Source organism: Falco punctatus, assembly GCF_963210335.1.
Source record: "Falco punctatus genome assembly, chromosome: 5".
Classification (NCBI taxonomy): domain Eukaryota; kingdom Metazoa; phylum Chordata; class Aves; order Falconiformes; family Falconidae; genus Falco; species Falco punctatus.
Genome location: NC_137584.1, coordinates 25,318,576 through 25,338,972, shown reverse-complemented (window position 1 = coordinate 25,338,972; position 20,397 = coordinate 25,318,576). Strand labels below are relative to the sequence as shown.

At 36.1% G+C, this 20,397-nt stretch overlaps 1 protein-coding gene across 19 annotated transcripts in view; it reads left to right on the top strand.

The window, feature by feature from the left end:
* Window positions 1–20,397, top strand: part of MYT1L (myelin transcription factor 1 like) — a 331,228-nt gene that overhangs the window by 83,488 nt on the left and 227,343 nt on the right. For 5 of the 19 annotated variants that reach the window (XM_080387780.1, XM_080387781.1, XM_080387779.1 and 2 more), the window contains exon 2: window positions 18,956–19,070. The exons of 13 other annotated variants lie outside the window; for them this stretch is intronic. The gene's annotated coding sequence lies outside the window, so the exon portion shown is untranslated. Of the gene's footprint in view, window positions 1–953; window positions 19,071–20,397 lie in introns of those variants that run through there. One more of the 19 variants, XM_080387793.1, reaches the window with a different exon arrangement.

Genomic DNA, 20,397 nt, shown 5'->3' with positions numbered 1-20,397 from the left:
CTGAGTTTTGTTTCATGATACCTTTTCATTGACTGTAAAAAAGCTGAATCAGACTAATGAGCTGGCCCTTTTTTCATTTCTGAACAAATGATTCCATTGCTAAATATGTAATATTATAGATATGATCAGTTTTGATAGTGCAGTCAGCAAAGTGGTATTAAACCCTGTCAGGAGACCTTTTGAAATTATAATAATAATGATAATTAAGTAATTAGGGCCAGTTCAGTGTTTTTCCAGTATTAGTGTATGCTTTCCCTCTATTAAATCAAGTCAGAAGTAAACAAAAAGTTTAATAAAACTGGAATAAAACAAGTTACTTCATTCTCTTACTGTGGAATTTGTTGGTTAACTGGTTGAAGAAGTTCCAGTTACTTGTATTCCTTGAAATATCCCAACAAACAAAGGTAATATATTGTGACAATTGTTGTATCACAACTATGTTGTCTTTGTATTATGAAATCCTGATTCTGATGGAGAAGTGATTGTTCAGATAAATTTCTAGATATTACAAAACCCCAAACCTGAAGTGCTTATTGAAGTGGGCAGACAAAGTCCTGATCACAGGTGATGCATGTCTTAGCTTTGTGTGTGTGCATGTTAAGAGGGTGAAAGGGGAACATCAGTACTGGAACAGGTTGCTCAGAGAAGCTATAGATCTCCATCCTTGAAGTTTTTAAAACCTCAGCTGAACAAAACCCTGAGAAACCTGGTCTGGATTCAATATTGACCCTGCATAAAGCAGCGTGGACTAGAGACCTCTGGAGCTCCCTTTCAGCCTGAATGACTCTTATTTTTTGATTCTGTAAAAAAAGACTTTAAAAAATAGTAAATATTAAAGGAAATTTTGGGATTAGAGAAGTCCATAAAGATTAAACGATAACCTGTCTCTACTTTAAAAACAAAACAAAACAAAACAAAACAAAACAAAACAAAACAAAACAAAACAAAACAAAGATTGCCTGTGCAGAGGAATGAAGGCTGTGGGTTGATTAGCGCTGGTAACATGCAGCTGTGGCCTTGCCTGGAAGGCAGTGGTTGATTGACATGGACGATGTGCAGCTGTAGCTCGTTCCTGCTAAGTAGTTAAATAGCCCTGAGGATCATGGGGTGGGTGGTTTGGATGAAGGAGGAGCAGTGTGGTCTGGTCTCTGGGGGAAGGAGAAACAGCACGGACAGTAGAATCTGGCCAATGCCTTGTTGCAGCCCTATAGCTTTCTTGTGCTGCAACAACTGGTGCCCCGTGTGAGGCTAACTGAGCTGGGCCCTGGCTACAACATCCCTTTGCTCTGCAGGGAGCCATAATTGGTTTTGAGGTTGTTCCCAGAGGTTTTGCCTCTTAAAGTCCCTGCTGTAGGAAGTGGTACTACATCAGAGATGACTGACACATCATTGCCAGCAGGTAACCCCATCCAAGGTTAGTAGTGTGCTAAATGATGCCATATTACAGTAGGCAAAGAAGTACTAAGTTATTACCTCTGATTTAGCCAGAGGAACACTTAATTGATGAAATTCTATTAAATGGAGACTTTGGAAGGATTAATTTGGATCTGTAACTGTGGTAACTCTTGACATATGCTAAAAATATTTGGTGCATAGATGATGTTCCTGGCTAAAACATCCACTGTTGTCATTCCAGAGGGTTCACAGCTGTTTCATTTTTCCTTATTTTAGTTTCCTTCTCTACCTGTATCTTCAGAAGTCTTCTTGGACTAATATGCACTGTCAAAAAGGATGGATATATCTCATATTTGCTTAGATGCTACTTACTGCTACTAAGATGACTTACAAGTAGAACTGCTCTTGAAGCTTTGATCTAAATTAATGTTTCTGTGGACCAAGTCCAGGAAAAAAAATGATTTGTCAAATATAAGTATTTGCTTAGAATTGGTCAGAGGCTAATCTGCCTCAGCTAGCAAGCTGTTCCATAGAAATTCATAGATCAGGAGTTTATGTCTTTGCTCTCGATCATGTAGCCCACTTAAATGAGTCTTCTTAGCAAGAACAAGTCTTGTGATATTTGGCGGTACCTTATCTGGCAAGAGCCATCAGATTGTCTCCAGAAAACCTGCTGATCAGTGTGCATTATGGGAGACTTTCTCATAATTTTGTCAGTTCTGCAAGCAAGAGTTCAGTAAGTGGGTGAACAACAAAGTTAAATTTACCATGGAAAAGTCAGAGAGAATTCCTTATGCAGACAGAGGTACTCATAAGTCCTATGCACTGAAGATACTCGCTTCCTTTCCACCAAAACAATCTAGTTGTGTTCCGTTTTCACAAGATTTTGTTCTGTAAGTAAAGAAAATGTGTTTCTCTGCTTCCTGCTGATCAGAAAATGTTTGCCCTTTTGCCATTTGTTTTTAGATTGAGATTAGACCAGTTGCATGTGTCATCCTAATAATGGATTACCAAAATTTTCTGTATTTGAGGATTATAGTATGAGTAATTGAAAGATGGCACTGTACACAGAGAGTAGCGCTTTTCTGGTGAGGCCTAGTGTAAGTACACTTTCTGGTGTCCCATTGCCTTCTGCTCTCTGAAAGACCACTTGCACTGCCAGTTCGTGACTTTACTGCTAATGTGCAATTTGATCTGTATGTTGTCCCTCCTGTCTCCAGTCATGTGCTGTCAAAACTGCCACTGTTTAGGAACAGTACAACTTGAGGGAGACAGGAATCAAACAGGAAAAATCAAGGAAAAAGAAGCTTTCAGAGATGAGTGGCCCAGAAATTTCTAAGTGCATTGGATTTATTTTGACTATTTTAAATATAGATTGTGGGATTTTCCTATTCAAGAAATAATGCCATAATTGTAATGATGTCAAGACCAGTTACCCTTTCATTACTTTTTCTGATCAGATATTTTTGTACCTTGTAGAGAGTGGAGAATAAAAGACTGAACAACACTAAGGATGGACTGTGTTGGTAAGAAGTAGCTTACACTGAAAATGCTTTTACAATTAGGAGCATGTCACTTTCTATAGAAAAAAAAGATCCAAGAATGGGTATTCCTGAAAAACAGCAATGGTAAAAGAAGTTGTTATTTTTCCAGAAGTGCAAAGGTGAGAATGTATGTGCAGAGCTGGAGTTAATAGGAAATTACATGTCTTAGGTTAGCATAATAGTGATTCTGCCTCCAATAATGTAAATTGGAAGTCTGAGAAAGGCAACAGAAGCAAAGCCTGAAACTTGCTTATGTTCTGTTGTTTGATAGCGTACATAAATGAGAACCTATATGTTGCACTTCATATGAACTCATGCCTTTTTTTCTGTGCACCTCTGTTTATGCAGATCTCTGAGTCAGGATGATATAATAAAGAAGAAAGATATATTCAACATCAGTAGATGATAGTAACCTATGAAGTAATAGATTTGGAAAGCTGGGAAATTGGCCAATATTGATTTCAGACAACATGAGGGGAAATTCTTTCTTTATGTCCATATAAAGTTATGGCTAAGTATCCAGTTTGCATTGTCTTCCACTTTTAAAGGGCACGAATAGTGATCTTTGAAGAGTTTTTCCGCCTTTGCAGAATTCTAAATTCTTTCCTGTTGTCTAGCTGTAGAAGTATGAAACCCAAGATGTGATGAGAGGAGAGACTGCAGAAAAAAGCTTATTTAGTTACAGTGACATCAGTCTTTGTCCTCTGGGACATTAGTTTTAGTCACGCTGAACCCATCGAAGTTCATCTAGTACCACCTGCTCAAACAGTATATCACTGTTTCTTTCTTATCCTGCTCTGCAGTTATTGTTTATTATTATCTGTTTTTAAATAACCATGTTGAATTACTGTACACTGTGTTGTGATACTCAAAGAAAGACCTAAAATGTCTTATTTTAAGATGTGTTGGATGCTCCATCCTTAATTTGCAGCATTTAGGAGTGAGAGTAAGAAAAAAGACACAGATTTACTTTACCTCACATTTCAGGCATTTTTATAAAGAGAAATCAAAGTCTTTTATGTACTGAAGTAAATGGTAAAGTTTTCATTAACTGCTTCAAAATAAGAGATTGGTCCAGAAAAAAAAAAATAAAAATAGCCTTGACCAATCTAAAAAGTATATAAAAACTGCAATCTGGTAGACACCTTTTTGGTCCAGGCAGTAATTACACAGTGAAATTATGACCTTTGGAATGAGAACTCGTTTTGAATTCTATCATGTAAAGATGTAATTGGGCCATAAAATTCCTATAAAAATTTATGAAAGAAATTTGGCTGAATGAGTCTGGTGGGTAATTTAGATACATGAGTATCTCAGTCGCTTTGCTGAATTTGTACCTTAAAATTTCTCTGAAGTGATAGCATTGCCCAGTCTAGGTAATGCCATTCACTAAGCGATGGCATCAGGATCTTCCCTAGACGATCCTATTTAGATGAATTTTCACTGTCTGTTTCTAACAGCTAGAGGGGACAGAATTACAAAGACTATCCAAAGTGATGGGTAATCTTTGATTTCCCCTGCAAGAAATCATAAAAGTATCTGTCTTCTAAACGGTGGTAGCCTATTAGTCTTGTGAACTCAGTAACATCTTTGGCTGAATATGCAAAATGGAGGCACTCAGTCACAAGCCGGGCAATAATAATCACAAGCTTTTAGAATTAGATCTGTGTTAAGCCCATAAAACAACTGCAAGTAACACACTTAGTTTTGTCCATTTCATCCTTTTATCTTGAGTCCTTCTTTGTGAACTCCAAAAATCTCATAGAGTCCTTTGGAAACTTTGAGAAAGAATTAAGAGTTAATCCTCCATATATATATATATATTTTTTTTTTTTTTTTTTTTGCATTTTCAAATGACTTTGTGTGTAAATTTAAAATACTCATAAAAAAATAAAACTTTTCCTTTATTCAGGTAGATGATAAACTTCAAGTTTACAAATGTCAGTAGCTCACCCACGTTCATGCAGCCATTTGCTGGTAAGAGGTGTTGGCTTGCAGTTCCTCTGTATTCATTATGATTTCCTACTGCCTGCCAAGTGGATATTGGTGCAGTCCTAACTGTAGCAATACACTGTTGCAATAATTATAAACAACACTTTCAGAGAAATTATTTTTAGAACAGCAACTGTCCTTTTCAATGTAAATATATTTTTTTTTCTGCCACAGTGGCAATTTTAATGTGGGCAAGCAGTATTCAATTTGATTTCTTGTAGGTGGTATCCTCAAATTACGTATAAATTTTCCCTTTTCCTTCCCACCCCAAGTATGCCTGGTTATTTCTAAGTTTAATAATATGTTGATTCATATGAAAGGTACTAATTCTTTATTAAATTAAGATTGGGTTTGTGTGTTTTGTTTATTTTTCTTCCACTGAGCTGTGTAGCTGGAGAACTACTTCTGTTTGCTTGCTTTTAAGTGTAATTCAATTTTACCAGGCAGTATTTAGGTGATGTTATTTGAAAGACTCTCTTGCATGTTGGATAACAGAGATAACTGGTATGGTATTGGCAGTGTTCAGAAGGTGGTTACGATCTTGCACTTGTTCTGTTGATCAAGCAAGGTTCTTAGGCACATGCTTAACTGAAAATATATATGAAGAATCTCAAAAATTGCATGGAATATAAATAAATTTGTAAATAACCTTGAAAAAAGCAGTTGTCTCATGTAATTCCCTCAACATATTCATAGAGCAGAAGTCTATTACTTCTGAAGAAAATGCTGCTCTTATTTGTTGAGGATAAAGAAGCAGAAAATAGGAGCTCAGAAGTGAATGGAGACATCTGTAGAGAAAAGAAAGGCATGTGATAGTAAATATATGAGAAAGTTATACTAGTACATTAATTTATGTTGCTTCTTTATTTTCTTACTGTCCTCTCATTAGTTTATCAAAACAGGAATATTTCTGAAATCACAGCAGTGTATGGATGTATTCTACCGCTATCTGTAAGACCTTAAGTTCATGTGAAGAAAAAATTGTAGGATCCCAAATAATTTGGCTGCATCTGAAAATCTTTGTTTGCTTTCTTAAAGGGTTTACTTAAGAAAAATACTAATTTATTCCTGTTATCTACGTTATTTCGAATATTGTTTGCTTTGAAAGGATGTTCAGAGGTTGGTTCCACAGAAGGATCTGTGGCTGGTAACCATTTTACTTCTCATTTTACTCTTAGAACCTAATAATTCTGTTGTAAGGCATCTTGGTGTCAGTTACAGAGCATGTGACACAACTCTTTCCAGACAACAAATGTTTATGTCTTTTTTGCTGAAGTACCTTCTTTCTGCCCTTACCAAACCAAGGATTTAAGCTACTGCAGTCTAACCACACAGAGAACATCAGACTATGCCAGTAAACTTCTGATAAGCCACTGGTACCAGTTCCATTTGTCTTTTAAGCACCTCCATGTTCTTCACATACCAATGCTACCCGTAATGATTGTTTAAATATTTTTCACTTCTAGATTTCAGATGTAATGCAGTATTTTTCTGATCCGGATACCCAAGCATGGATTTTTTTAACAATATATGGGAATGACATTTTTCAGTAATCTTCCAATTTACGTACGTTTCATAATGCTTTCAGCATATTGTCTTGTATAGACAATCCATGATACTTGTCTATTCTCTGTGTTAAGGTTTGCTCAACAGAATGCATTGTTTTTCAAAAGAAAAACTTCTTTTTTGACATTGAGGAACTAAAGCATTGTTCTGCTAGTGATTCCTAAATAAGAAAAGTCTAAGAAAAGAAAGTATCACTTGTACGCATATTTGTGTTACAATAATAGATTTTATGATTTAGAACCCTAACTTGAGCTACAAAGAGGTGAAGATCTCGTTAAATGGAAGGGATGGCTCTTGATTCAGATGAGTCAGGTGGTCTTTTTAAAATGCTTTGGTAAGAAGGAGTTATATAAAGACAAACAATAAAAATAATACTGAGGAAATTTGAAACCAATAGAGCTTTTAAAAGTTTTCTACACTATTCCTATATCTAGAGTATTTCAATGGCAAAATGGGAATTAGTCATTCAGTGTTTCTTTCAGTGGAAACTGGAAAAAAAAAAGCTAAAAAATAATTAGGTGGCTAAACATGCAAGTAGAAACTGATACAGTAACATTGCCTGACCTCTGTTGAAAGTGCCTGAATGTTTCAAATGCATGGCTTGAAAGCCTGATTACTTGTTTTTCCCTTTAAAACTAAAAATCTCCATCAATTTTTCATCTGAATTCTTTTTTTTCTTTTTTTCTCCTGTAAAACATATTGGATATTTTCAAGTGGGTATTATCTTCCTGTTATTTCCTAACTTTTGAGTATTTGATTTTTATATGTATTGTATATCCCATGGGAAGAAATTAAGCTTATAAACAATGAAAGTGAATGACAAAATAGAGATGTGACTGTTGCTCTCATAGTTTTGGTGTTAGTTTATTTTCTCATGCCATTGATTTCAAACTCTGTAATGTCCTGCTGAAGCATAAGCCATTGAAATTTTTGGGGTGAGGTGTGTTGCAAGAGGAAAAATGTATTTGTGTTGTATATCTACTGGATGCAGCAGTGGGTAAAGGTTGTCACCATTTTAGCTAAAATGCATAAAATTGATGGTTAAATGTTCATTGACCTAAATGGTGTTTCTGACTTGCTATACACCTGCTATTCAAAAGGCAGACCAATGAGCTAAGCACATTTTTCTCCCGTCACATAAGAGATGCAGAGGCTAAATCAGAATATGGTTTTAAAAACCTGAAAGATTTAAGACTTACAATAATAGTAATGTTGTATTAGCAGCTAGTTCCAAATTCAGGCCTTGTTCTAACAGTTCATTCATTATTTGCAATGCTTAAAAGTCTTATATAGAAAATGGGAAAAGAGAGGACATTTGGCTTTTAGTTATAATGTGGTACTTACTGATAATTAGATTGAATCAACATAAATAAATCCTGTTGCTTACTAAATGATGATTTCTCATCTGCTGTTCAATATGAGGGCAACTAATCTAATGCAAATAGATAATTGTTGGGCAAGGGCTTGTGAATACATGCTTAATTCACTTAATATCTCTCTGTTCAAGGTATAGACATGCAATTAGATACAAAGAGGCAATGAGAACGCTCACAAAACATGCATTACTGTCTGAAAAACAGAATGCATGACCTAAAGAATCTTTTTGCAGTGTCGTTTGTGGCTACTACAATGATCTCAATTAAAGAGAGTGTTTTTTGAATTACCAGAGCACCCAGATTTGCTATTGAGATAGAAAATATGTTTAGAGAAAGGTTTTAGGTGTGCTATTCACTAATTCTTTTACTGTCTAAAAATGTATTTTTAAACGTCCTTGTTTTTTCCTGCCAATCAAATAATCAGTTAGTCCCTGTTTCTTTTCTTGTGGGGCTAAGCTGGCTTCCTCTTTTTGCAGTTCATCAATACAAAACTGATTTGAAGCTGAGCTGTATAATAATAAGCCTTTCAGCAGCCAGGCTTGACACTTGCCTTGTAATTAAGGCCTTGATGGTTCTGTTGATGGCAAATGAAAGAAAATGGCTTTGTTCTCAATTCCAGAGGCTTGATTGCTGGTTCTCGTTCTCACCTGAATTCGACCCATTCTGCATTGTGCACATGATTGCTGGAGTGTGAGTAATTGCAGCGCTGGCAGATGACATTTTCATGAAGCACACTCTGCACTGCTCCAGAGGGAATTTACAGAATTTATAGCTGGAGAAGCTCATCAAACATGGATTTAGGAAATGCCTATGTGAAAAGTGGGAGCCCACAACCAAATATTAGAGCTTTTCTTTTGACATTTGCTTTTACATAAAGGACTACTGTCTGCAACCTGTCTTACCTTATGGTAGCAGCCTATTCCTAACTAGATTTTGTGATTAAGTACAGTTATTGAAGTTCATTAATTCCCTCCCTCCCCCCCCCCCCCCCCCCCCTTTTTTTTAAATAATGTTTTATTGTACTTTTTTGTTTGCTTGAGTAGGAGTCTTGGGAAAGGAGATAAAAAATGTTTTTTCATTTCCAGTCATATTTTTACATCTCCATAACCTTTCAACTATTTAAAAATTGGCAGCTGTTTAATGATACTTATTGATGGCAATGTAGGTTTGTTTTTATTTTAAATCCTCATATTTTCTCAACTTTTTTGCATCACAGCATGTTTTGAACGGAAATGAACGTACATTTGAAATAGTCACAAAGGCATCTACAATGGAAATATACTTCGGCAATTACAAATCAGATCTTTAGAAGGAAATCAGTAATGACTTTTATGTTGACAAGTTCACAGATTTCAATGAAGGGTGTTTTGTGTGTTGTAAATAAGAATTTCATACTGAAATTTTGCATTATAACTTATCATATGCCATGATATGTATAACCTTTCCTTTCCTCTGCCTTGGCACTTCTGCCTTTTCCTTTCCATCTGAAAGTCTTTGGGCCTGTCTTGTATTCACCATGTTTGTTTGAGCCCCTTTGTGCTTCTCTTTGCTCTTGTAACACAGTAGTGCTCGGGTGACTACCTATAGGTTGTTGCTTTGGTTGTATCTTTCCCGGCGCCTGAATCAACAGAAACATTTATGGAATCCTGCTGACCTTTTTGTATCACAGCTGTTTAGGCTGTCACTGACTTTGCACGTGAAGAGTCATAGCTGCTGTGACTCAAGACAGTTTTACACTGCTGTCTTGTCTGGCAAGCCAAGATGTCTGCACTTAGTTTTTTATATTTCCTGAAGCTTCTCAGTTATGGCAAGTAGAGAGCCTTTCCTCCTTGCATTTGGCATTACTGAAAGTCCTGAGCAATTGAATGATTGAAGGTTGCAGGTTTTTTTAATTAGGTTTATTGATTAACCTCTAGGAAGTTAGGTGAGAAGTCCTTTGAGTTTCTGCAATAAATGTTTGATTCAGAGTAGTGCTGATTACTCAAAATACACAGAAAAAATATCTGAGGTCTAAGCTGATGATAAGCTGCCTGTTGTTTTAGGGCCTAATTTATCCTCATTTCAATAATAGAACTCTGTATCAATACTAATAAATGGCAACAAGAGGAGAATCAATCTAGACTGCTGACAGTTGTTTTAATTTATGCTGTAGTCCTCAGGTAATTGGGTAGCACAAGGGAAGACTTTCAAAGTGTCTTATAAAAATTTATGCATGTTGTGCTGCTGTCATTTAGAAAAAGTAGGAGTTTCTTTTTTGTTGTTGACTTCATTGAATGGGGACAAGATGGAACCTGTTGTAAATACATCTTGGGTTGAGTCACGCGTAGTAGATCTCGCTTAACGCATTCAGGTTCAGATCCTCAAAAGTTCTTAGGAAATTAAAAACTTTTGAGGATTTGGGTCTCAGAGTCACTTGTCTTTTGAAGCCATGAAAATAATCACACTCAATATCTAGGGCTCAAGAGTTGGAGACAAAAGTCTGTAGCTGATTGCATCTCTTACAGTTATTACTGGAAAGCTGAGGTGCAGCTGGATGCCTTTGCACTTGCTGATAATCTTGCAGAAACATAAGGGACCTGTGTACACTATGGCAGCCTTCTGAGGTGCATTCCTGCTCTGTTTGTTCCTCTCAAAATGATCCCTCTCTTACGTTGACGTTTGAGTGGCAACTCGGCCCCAAGAGGGGAACCGGCCATTATCTTTCATAGCGCCTGTAACAAAACAACCCATACCCGTCCAGGGCTTGTAGAAAAAGGGCAAGTTGTCATCATCCTCTGTGTCCTTCATCAGGATCTTTGACTTACAAAATTATTTCCTCTGTGGGAATGAGACCTGGATCAAAGCAGAACATGCTGAGAAAACCCAGAATTTTAACTATTTTGCAAATCTGTTGAGAAACAGTAAACTATGAGGAATAACAGCAACAGCCCCTGGACTAGAACAGTGAAGAGTGGCAGTGAATAGAGGCTTTTGAAACTTGCTGAGGTGAAGAGATTAAGCTGCCTGATACAGTTACCTTAATTATGGTGATGGTCTGAGACATACTGGGCATGATGATCAAATATTACATTTGTAGGCCATTTTGGGGCAGTATTAGCATCTAACACAGCAGCTTTAATGTTGAGAATCACTTTAATGCTTTATTGTAAAAGTTAAAATTGCAAGTTATGACAAATGTTCAACAGGCATTCCTGTGACCTTCTTGACACTAGCCCTGGTACTTATTTGAAAGCTTGATCTCACTTCAATAATCCTTCTCTAACCCTATTTGTAACCTTCACCTTTTATACACATCTCATTAGCTTTCTCAAAAAGAATGTTAATAATATCTACTTTAATTTTCTCTAACACCTATTCATGCTTGCTTTTCTGTCATCTTTTCCTCAAACTTTTCCCATTTGCCTCAGTGACCCAACACACTCAGACATCTTGTTCTCTTCCCTGATCTCTCCCTCTTGCTTGTCTCCTTACTTTGTTTTGTCTTTTGCTTGACAATACAAAAACATGGTCTTTGACATCATCTCAGGAGTGGCTCTTAATTTTTTTTGTCTTTTCTATTCCCTTCTACTCTTCACATCCAGGGGAAAGAGGATGCCCATCTCATGCTGTATTTTCAGACTTGTTGTGAGATGAATTTTTGGCATGTGGCAGGGAGCTGGCTGTGTATCACCCATGGCTCAGGCTATTGCATGAGACCATTGATGATTTTGAAATATTTTTCTTTTTATCTCTTTTTAAAGTTTTGAACAGTTTTACAGTTAAGGGAAGAGTGTCTTACCTGACTCTGCTTCTTCTGTTCCCACTGTAAAGGCCATTACATTCTTCGGCACCACACAGCATGTTTTGTGCAGTCAGTCGTCAACAATTACTTATTTCTACTGAGAAACCCAAAGTTCTTGGACACTACAATAACTGTATGTGAGTAGCTCTTCTGTTATTCAAGGGAGGTGATGAAAGGGCAGAACTTTCCTCCTTTCATTTATGAATGGGATTATGCCTGTGGTTTCTGTTACACCTTCTTGTAAGCCAGCACCTCTATTTGTTATGGCCTTATTACAAATCTTTTTGAATCTAAATAGAACTTAAGCTTATCTTACTTCGCAGTATCTGTTAATCCATAAGTTATTCAACACCTGCTCTACCTGCTAGACAAGGATTCTTGTTTTCTCTTTTGATACAAATCAAGCAGCATAGGGTGAAATGCTGTAGATAATGGATTTTAAACATATCTCATTTTATTAATGACATATTTTTGTACCTTTGGGGACAAGTCATACACCTGCCTTTGTATCTGCATCTGCACATTATTCTTCCATTCAAGAATGCTGTACACTTACTCTACAGATAGGCCAGTACAGCTCTTTGATATGTAGTTCACATTGTAGCTGATACATCAGTCCACCTTACTGTTCTACTTCTGACACTATTAGAAATCAATCTGTGGTAGGAACTCACCCCTTCAAACATCCCATGACCTATTTGAGGTCTCCTGTAACTGCATCAGAGGACACCAAGGGTTTGTTCTCCTAACACATATGTTCATAAGTGTATTTTGCTTTCCTGTTTGTTTGCTATTAGAGGTTTTGTGTTGGGTTGTTTTGTAGCAGTTGGTTTGTCTATGTCTAGTTAACCGCAGTATAACCCAGCTTTGCATTTGGGGCACCGCTTATATAGTGGTAGCAGTTATTTTCCTCTTACCTGACAGTATTAGTGAAATGTGGGGAGGTAAGAAGAATGGGTTTCTGAGCTAATGTCACCTGAGAAATAGTCTGAAACCATAAGATGCTTTAACATCAGAGAGTAACAGTCATGGCTACACTTTTACTGTAAATGCAATTTGAGATTCATTTAGTGCTCTAATCTGGTCAGAAATCATTTGCAAAGAAATCCAATCAGTAGGACCATATCCATTTTTCTCAAGTATTTTCTGTGTCAGCCTTGGAGGAGAGTTACCCTTTCTGTTTACACTTCTGCACAGTTATTCTCAGTGTGTTAGTGACCATGTATTGGTTTAGTTTTTGACTTGACTGTCTCTGAAATGACGAAATAATTGAAGGGCAATGAATAACTAGTAGCAAATATTAGTTTTCATTTTGGGATCTATCTTCTTCTAAATATAATGCTAAATGTAGACCAGTTTGTAAACATTATTTACACTTTTCTTTTTTGCCAAGTGTCGCTAAAAGATCAATTATTTGTATTTCAAACAAATCTATATGAGCCCTGTACAAACCAACAGTAGGTTTCATTCACAGCAGTACTTTCTTTGATGTAAATCAATGCAACTGAGTATACATAATGGTAATTTTCAGGTCCAGATTAGTATTTTAGCATTAGCTTGTATAATGTGCTATAAAGAATATTGCTTATATATTTGCTGCTAATATACTTAATTGTGTTATGTCTTACCGCAAAACAAACTCAATACTTCGATTTCCACATCAATTTTTTGAAATCAGTATCACACTAACATAGACTTTCCTTTGCAATTAATTCAGTTACACATAGTTTTTCTGCTGGTTCTGAGAACCTTAACATTAAATATGTTCATATAAACTACTATTTTAAAGAGGAATCAATTGGAATATATCAAATTGTCTTGGTCAAGGGACATAAGAACTTGCAGTTTGTGACAACTGTTGGGGTTACAGGGTATGACAATAAAAGAAGATCTCCCCATGCATGTGTCTTTTCTGTTCTGACAACAGTAAACCAGATTTCAGCAGAGTAACGTATGAAAAAATCACTGTTCAATCAAGCTTGTTTGCATATGGCAAAATAGTAGTAATGCTTCTGTATGCCATTTGTCCTTTCCTATTTATAAGTAGATAGGTAGATAAAAGATAAATTACTCTCTACCTATCTGTGTGTCTGTAATGTGTATGCATCTTTGCTCATTAGGCTTTAAAGGCATATGTCAATTTTTTTAAAACATGGCTCAGGTACATCATAAGACCATTTAAGTCACCATCAAACTGAGACACAGGAAATTGATCTGATGGGCAAATAAAGTGTTTCCTGAACCAGGCTCTATGGCTTTTTGTTGTACTGAAAAGGCTATTTCTATGCCTCTTTATGTTATAGTATGCTGGGTATTGTACTTTTACTTTCAGTTTGTTCAAAAGGTGGTTTTGCTGTTAAATAACTTCAGTTAAGGATTAAAGGAGAGAGAAGAAATATTGAACTTGTGACAACAGATGGTAAAACTGGGTTTTAGTCCACAGAGGAGCCAGTAGGTACTAGGTACTTTCACCTGTAGTCATTAGGAAGTGCCACCCTTGGTGCATAGTAGACTCTGTAAACAGCTCTGCCCCAAATGTGGCATTGTAGGCATATCAGTAACACGTGGCACTTTGCCACATTCTTCCCCAATAGTTGTCAGTTTAGGAAGGTAAAACTAGATCTGCTAATAACTCTTTCTGCGTATAGTTCATAGTCTGCAGCATATAGGTCTATAATCTGTAGGTTAATGCTATTTATTTTCTTTCCACTTCTATTTGTCTAGCTATTTGTATTTCTTAAGATGCCATCACTACCACTGGTTTGCTTCAGAAAACAGCAGGAAAGATCCAGAAAGGCAAATCAGTTCTCTGCCCCAAACTTAGTTTAATCGTTGGCAAGTTGCTTTGATTACCTGCCTGATTTTCTTCTGTTCTGGCTGTCTGGGTAACACTGTATTGAGGAGATGAATCTGAACACAAATATGTATTTGTTGACTTTTGAAATGCCTCCAAATCAACAGCTTTTAATTAAGTAACATATATATACATAATGTGAAGCTTTAAGTAACAGCCTTTCTCCTAATATAATTTGCTTTGTAGTAGGGTTTTAAGGTGCAGGATAAAGGACAACATTCTGATTCATCCAGTCCTGTTGGAATGCCATCCTCCTACTTAAGGCAATTTTCAGATTCCATGTTGTCCTGGCACTGGACACATTGCTCACTTTGGAAGAGCCACAAGCCACACTGCAAAGACTTCCCTTGTATTTTCACCATCCTCATTACTTTCTGCAACCAGGGAAGTCCACAGGTTTTTCACTCGGGTATTAGTGCACTGATTCCCACTTCCTCCACTGTGCCTCATGGCCAGGAGATAACTGTTTATCCACCATTTGAGGAACGCATGCAGCCCTTCCAGAAACTCCCCTCAGTGCCAGTTGTGTATTTTCCTCATTATTTTTAAATCCTTGTTTGGCAGCTACTGATTCTTTGAACCATTAATCCTACCTAAGCTACGCTTGATATCAGAAAACATGACATCCAGTATTAACAAGGGTGCTCATGGGCTGTCTGCTCTCAATGCTGATATTCTTAAATTTTCAAGAGTAACAAATGACAACTTTGGATATCTTTTTCCTCTGATAAAGGGTATTCACTCTGCTATATTTTTATATTTCAGACCACATTTTCCTAATGATCCTTTTTATTTTATAGATGATAGTGTTTTAGAAGTCTAGGAAACACTTATTTCCAAGCAGGATTGGCACCAAGACTGTATATTGGCGGATATACATAAAAGTTAATGTAAAGGCTTACAAATGTTTGTGCTCCTTTGTAGTTTTAAATGTGTTTTTGATGGAAGTAGGCTATACACCAAATATGTAATGATAGGGAAGACAACTTTTCACCTTACATTCTATTTTTTCACAGTTGGATTCAGAATTTCATATTCTGATTGAAAAAGTACTTTATTTGTTATTCAGCTAATGTTTTTAAACAGATTGGTTTTGTTTCTTGACCTTTGACTTAATGTTTGTTTCTAGGGGTTGAGTTTATGACATTGTTTCTGTTTAAAAGTGTGACAGAAGTCTGTCCAATGCCAGCAGAAGCAGGACTAGGCCCACTGTATTTTTGTTTGTACAATATTCTGAACAATCAGAATCATGACTTTAGTGTCTGTAAGTTTATGTAAGCTGTCATCTGCTGAAGTCTGTCCATAATCACAAATATCTCCTAAATATTAATATTAACTCAGTTCTTTAAATCAGTTTTTAAAAATTATCCAGCTATTTGAAACAGTGGTAATTATTTCATCTTTCCCTGAAAAAACAGTAAAGCAAATTAAATTACTGCAAGAAACATCTCAAGTAACCACTACTGCTGAAATATTCAGACTAGAGGAAGTACACAACCTCTTAAAGGCAGGTGATGTTTATGTGAGAGTGAGGTAGAGCTGGATGCTTCCTTGTGATTTATTTTATCGGTTCAGTTTTTCTTCTGTACCTTCAGGGACAATAAGAATTGGGAACTCTTTATTACCTTTGGGGGAGTTGCTGGTTCTCAGCATCAGTTGGAATTTAACATTTTGTAGGAATTTTCTTGTCTGCTGTGAAAATATCTACTTCTCATAAGGATTAAGTATCCATTCCAGGTGGTTTTTGCCATTCTGCTGTTAAGTGCATTGCTTAGGGTATCTCAGAGGCTGTGTCTTTTAATCTGTCTTTAAAATATGCTTTTCTTAGGGGCTACACAGTAAGGAGAGTCTCCACATTAGACTCTTACAAGTACCCAATACTTCTACTTCCACAAGGGTAATTTAACTTTTTGTTTGCGTTCCTGAAACAAAGCATTTTTATCATTAGTCTAATTTTAATGGAAAACTGTGGGTACTTTATTGTTCCAGTATTCTCAGGTGCAAGCAAGTTGCCTATGGCTGCATGTGCATGTCAAGCTGATATTGAGGCAGGTCTCTGAACAGGTGCTGCCCATGTGGAGACTTTATTTGTATATATGCAAAACAGTATTTCCCACAAACACAATAGTGCTGTCAGGTATCAGATTTTCAGTTTTGAAATGGAGGGTCAGGAGTGTGTAGTGGAAGCCATCACTGGTAGCCCCTTAGCTCTGTCTTCAGATGTTTGAAAAACTGATTCATTTTCTGATCAGTTAATTCTACTTGTTTCAAATAATCAAAAGTCGTAAGCAGACCTCAACACAATGTCATGGGAGAAAAAAGAAAAAAAATCCCAGCATTTTAATTTTTAAACATGTCTTAAATACAGCATCAAATTAGGATAGACAGAGCACATGCTTTTATTTACACTACCTCCAGAAATAAAAGCTTTCAATCATGAAAAAAGGAAGTCCATGGTTATTGGCATGAGCTCGTGGTGGCTCCGGCGCGGCCCGCCCCGGCTGCCGGCGCACGGTCTCTGGCCTTGGTGCTGAAACCCCGGCTCCGTAGCCGCAGCGTACGGTCCGCGACTCCTAAATGGGGAGTACCAATATACCGATTAAACAAAAATAGAAAAATAGACTATATGAAGCATTTCACAATTCGTTGGTACCTTTGTGTCAATAATTATTTCTTACCTGCAGCTGAGTTTGTAATTTACGCTATGTGGTACAGCCATTTTCTCATTAACTAACTTTCTCATTAATCCATCTATCCTTACATAGGAAAAGGTATTTTCTAAAGTTAAAGAGAAAAGGCACATTAAGGTCACCATGAAGATGCGTGCAGAACTATATATAAGATATTTCTTTTTAAGTAGTGAATTATTGGGTCATGTATATTTCCTAAAATGAATTTATTCCCTCAGAATGTCATCTTAGAATAATAATAATAATAAAAAAAGCAAACTAGAAACTAAGAATTCTGGAGTTTTGTGAAAAGTTATTTGGTTTATGTGTAATTGTGTTTTAGCCCATTGAACTATGTATGTGACAAATTGATACTGAACCCTGATCCTTAAATTAAAAAATAATTTTATGAATGAAATTATTTGTTTGTTAAAAGGCTCCGTTCCTGTGTACAATTTCAAATTTTTTTTACTTAGATTCACATATTGTTTTGAAGATTAAAAGACCCTCTTTGTTTTTATAGAATTGTAAAAAAGTAATAATAGAGTGCTACTTAGTGTATTTACATGCAAATGGTTTGCCTAATAGAAAACAGTTTTTAATCTCCGCTGCCGCCCCCCCCCCCCCCCCATTTTCTAATCTTGTAGAATATTTTGTTGCCTGAAAAGTGGCATGTAAGAAATTGAGTACAGTATCTTTTAGAGGATTTATGGTAATGCTGCTGAATTTAGCTGAGCATAAACAGCATGGTGAGCCCCTCAGGGTCTCTTCATTTTCCTGACACACTCCACTGCTGCCCCATTAACACTTCGTCTGTTATTGCCATCTACTCAGTTTAATGAGTATCTTTGAATTTGAAGTTCTACACAAAAAACAATAGCTAAAATAACTGATGCACCTACTGCAGCTTTCAGCAGAGTATCTTATTCCCTTTGTAATTTTTTAAAAATAAAAAGTGCATTTCTGTTCTTCAGCAGTGTAGTTACATCATGACATTTTCTTTAATTACGGTAGACACTAATCACAAGCCCTGAGTAATGACTACAAATATGATGCTGTATCTGTCTGTGTACAAGGTAAACACATGCTGAATAGCTGCTAGAGGAGGCTTTGCCTTACTTTAAAATTCATCTTATTAATACTGACTCTTTAATGTGAAGAAGGAACAGTTCTGCTGGAGACTTTGTGCTATCAAAGCAGTATATTATATTTCTTCTAAGAAATCATATGAGAGGAGGACTAGGTGTTGTTTTCTGATACTTGTATGAATCCAACCAACTGCTGTAAAGGGTCAGTATGTGGCTCATTAGGTCAGTTTCCTAAAACTGAATTTATCACATTCCTCTGAATACATGCATAAATCATTTTAAATTATTAAACAATAGCTGTATTATCAGATGAGGACTCAACCTGGATTAAAGCCTGAGTAATGCTGCACTGGGGTACATCACAGGATTTAAGAACAATTCTAATTTTGCATTGATTATTAACTGGTCAGCAAAAGCAAAAATCACTTTAAATCACCTTAGATACTTAACAGATATGGAAGGTCTTTGCAGGGCCAAATAAAAACTTTGAATAATTGAATAAATTTCTGTTCTAGAAAACAGGAAATCAGTTGGATATTGGAACAAGTTTTTTGTATTAAATGCATTTATTGAAAGCCTGATTTTAAAAGCTGAAATAACACATAGTTTTCTCTGTTCCTGGTAAGATTTCTATCCTGTAGTAAAGTTTGTTTTTGTTTGTTGTTTTTGTTTTGTTTTTTTTTCTTTTAGAAAATGAGTCTGGAAGAAAATTGGTGAATCCAATCCAGTGGACCTACAAGCACTCTGACAGGCTCAGAGAGCAGAGTCTGTACCAAAGAGCAATTACCCCACCAAACGATTTCAGGTACAATTGACCTAAATATAGCACTCTCTTGAGATTATTGACAAGAGTTCATTTCCTGTAGTGCTTTTCCCATTTGCTACTCCTGGTAACCACTGTGATCTTATCTGCTTGGTGCTGCGTGACTTCTGGGATGCAGCTAAGAGTTCCATCGTGCATTATCTTTAAACAGACAATTCATGCTAAAATAATAATTTGCAGTTAAAATAGATATAATTAGATATATTATTTTTGCTGCTGAAGTTACACAGAGCAGGAATGACTGCCTGAATCCTGTTGGACCTGGATGCACTGGAATTCTCTTTATTGTGAAATCAGAGTTGATATTAGTTGTTAAATAAATAGGAATTTCTGTTTCATTAAAGTGTAACAGTAGAATCAGCTGTACAGGATGAATAGACTGGAAAACTTGCTATTTGTTTCTTTGTATATATATTTATCCATGAAGTATGGCTTTCTCTGGTGTCATCCTCCCTCTAGGCAATCACTGTAGTTATCATATGCTGGCACAAAAAACAAATGAGCGTATAAACTAAGTGCGTTAGTGTACAAAATGTGGATGAACTGAATTCAGAGGCTGGTAATGATAAAACCCATTTAGGTTTTCAAGAATGCATTTTTCTTAAGCATTGCTTGCAAGTTTGTGCAAAATGCTGGATATGTTTGCATTCCACATATGTGGGATATAAAGAAAATGGTGTTCCCTTGGTGTTCATCACAGATTTTTTTTTTTTTGCGTCCTATTTCTTTTACTGCATTCTTATTTGGAAAACCTATGCATTGCCCAGAAATTCAAAACATTAGTATCAGATTCCATGCTGAGCAGCTGTTGGGGAGCCATTTTTTACAGACCTTTATTAACTAATATAGCAGGACACGACTGTGCTATTATTTTCCTTCATATGCCCTGTGTTTTCCCCAAAATACATTAGAATACTTAGTGCAATAGGGGAATAAACTCTGCTAATAGTCATAGGCCCCCCTCTTCAGGGAAAATCAGGAAATTTCAATTGAAAGCTGAATAATGTTTAAAATATGAAGACACATATACAATATATTGGTCTACTGACTTGATTCATTTGATGATGATAGCTGTTTTAAATGTAGTTAGGCTCAGGAATTCTATACTAAAATAAGATGGAGCATGCATTAGTTAATTACATTACATAGTAATTAAGTTATTGTAGGGAAGAATAGATTAAATATAGGAGAAAACTTACCTTTGATTTATTTTTTGCCATTCTACTGTAATGAGTTGATAAGACAGCATATCACAGTGGAAAGCAATAGTAATTTGAAATGCAAGTATAATAAAAAGAAAGCAGTAAAA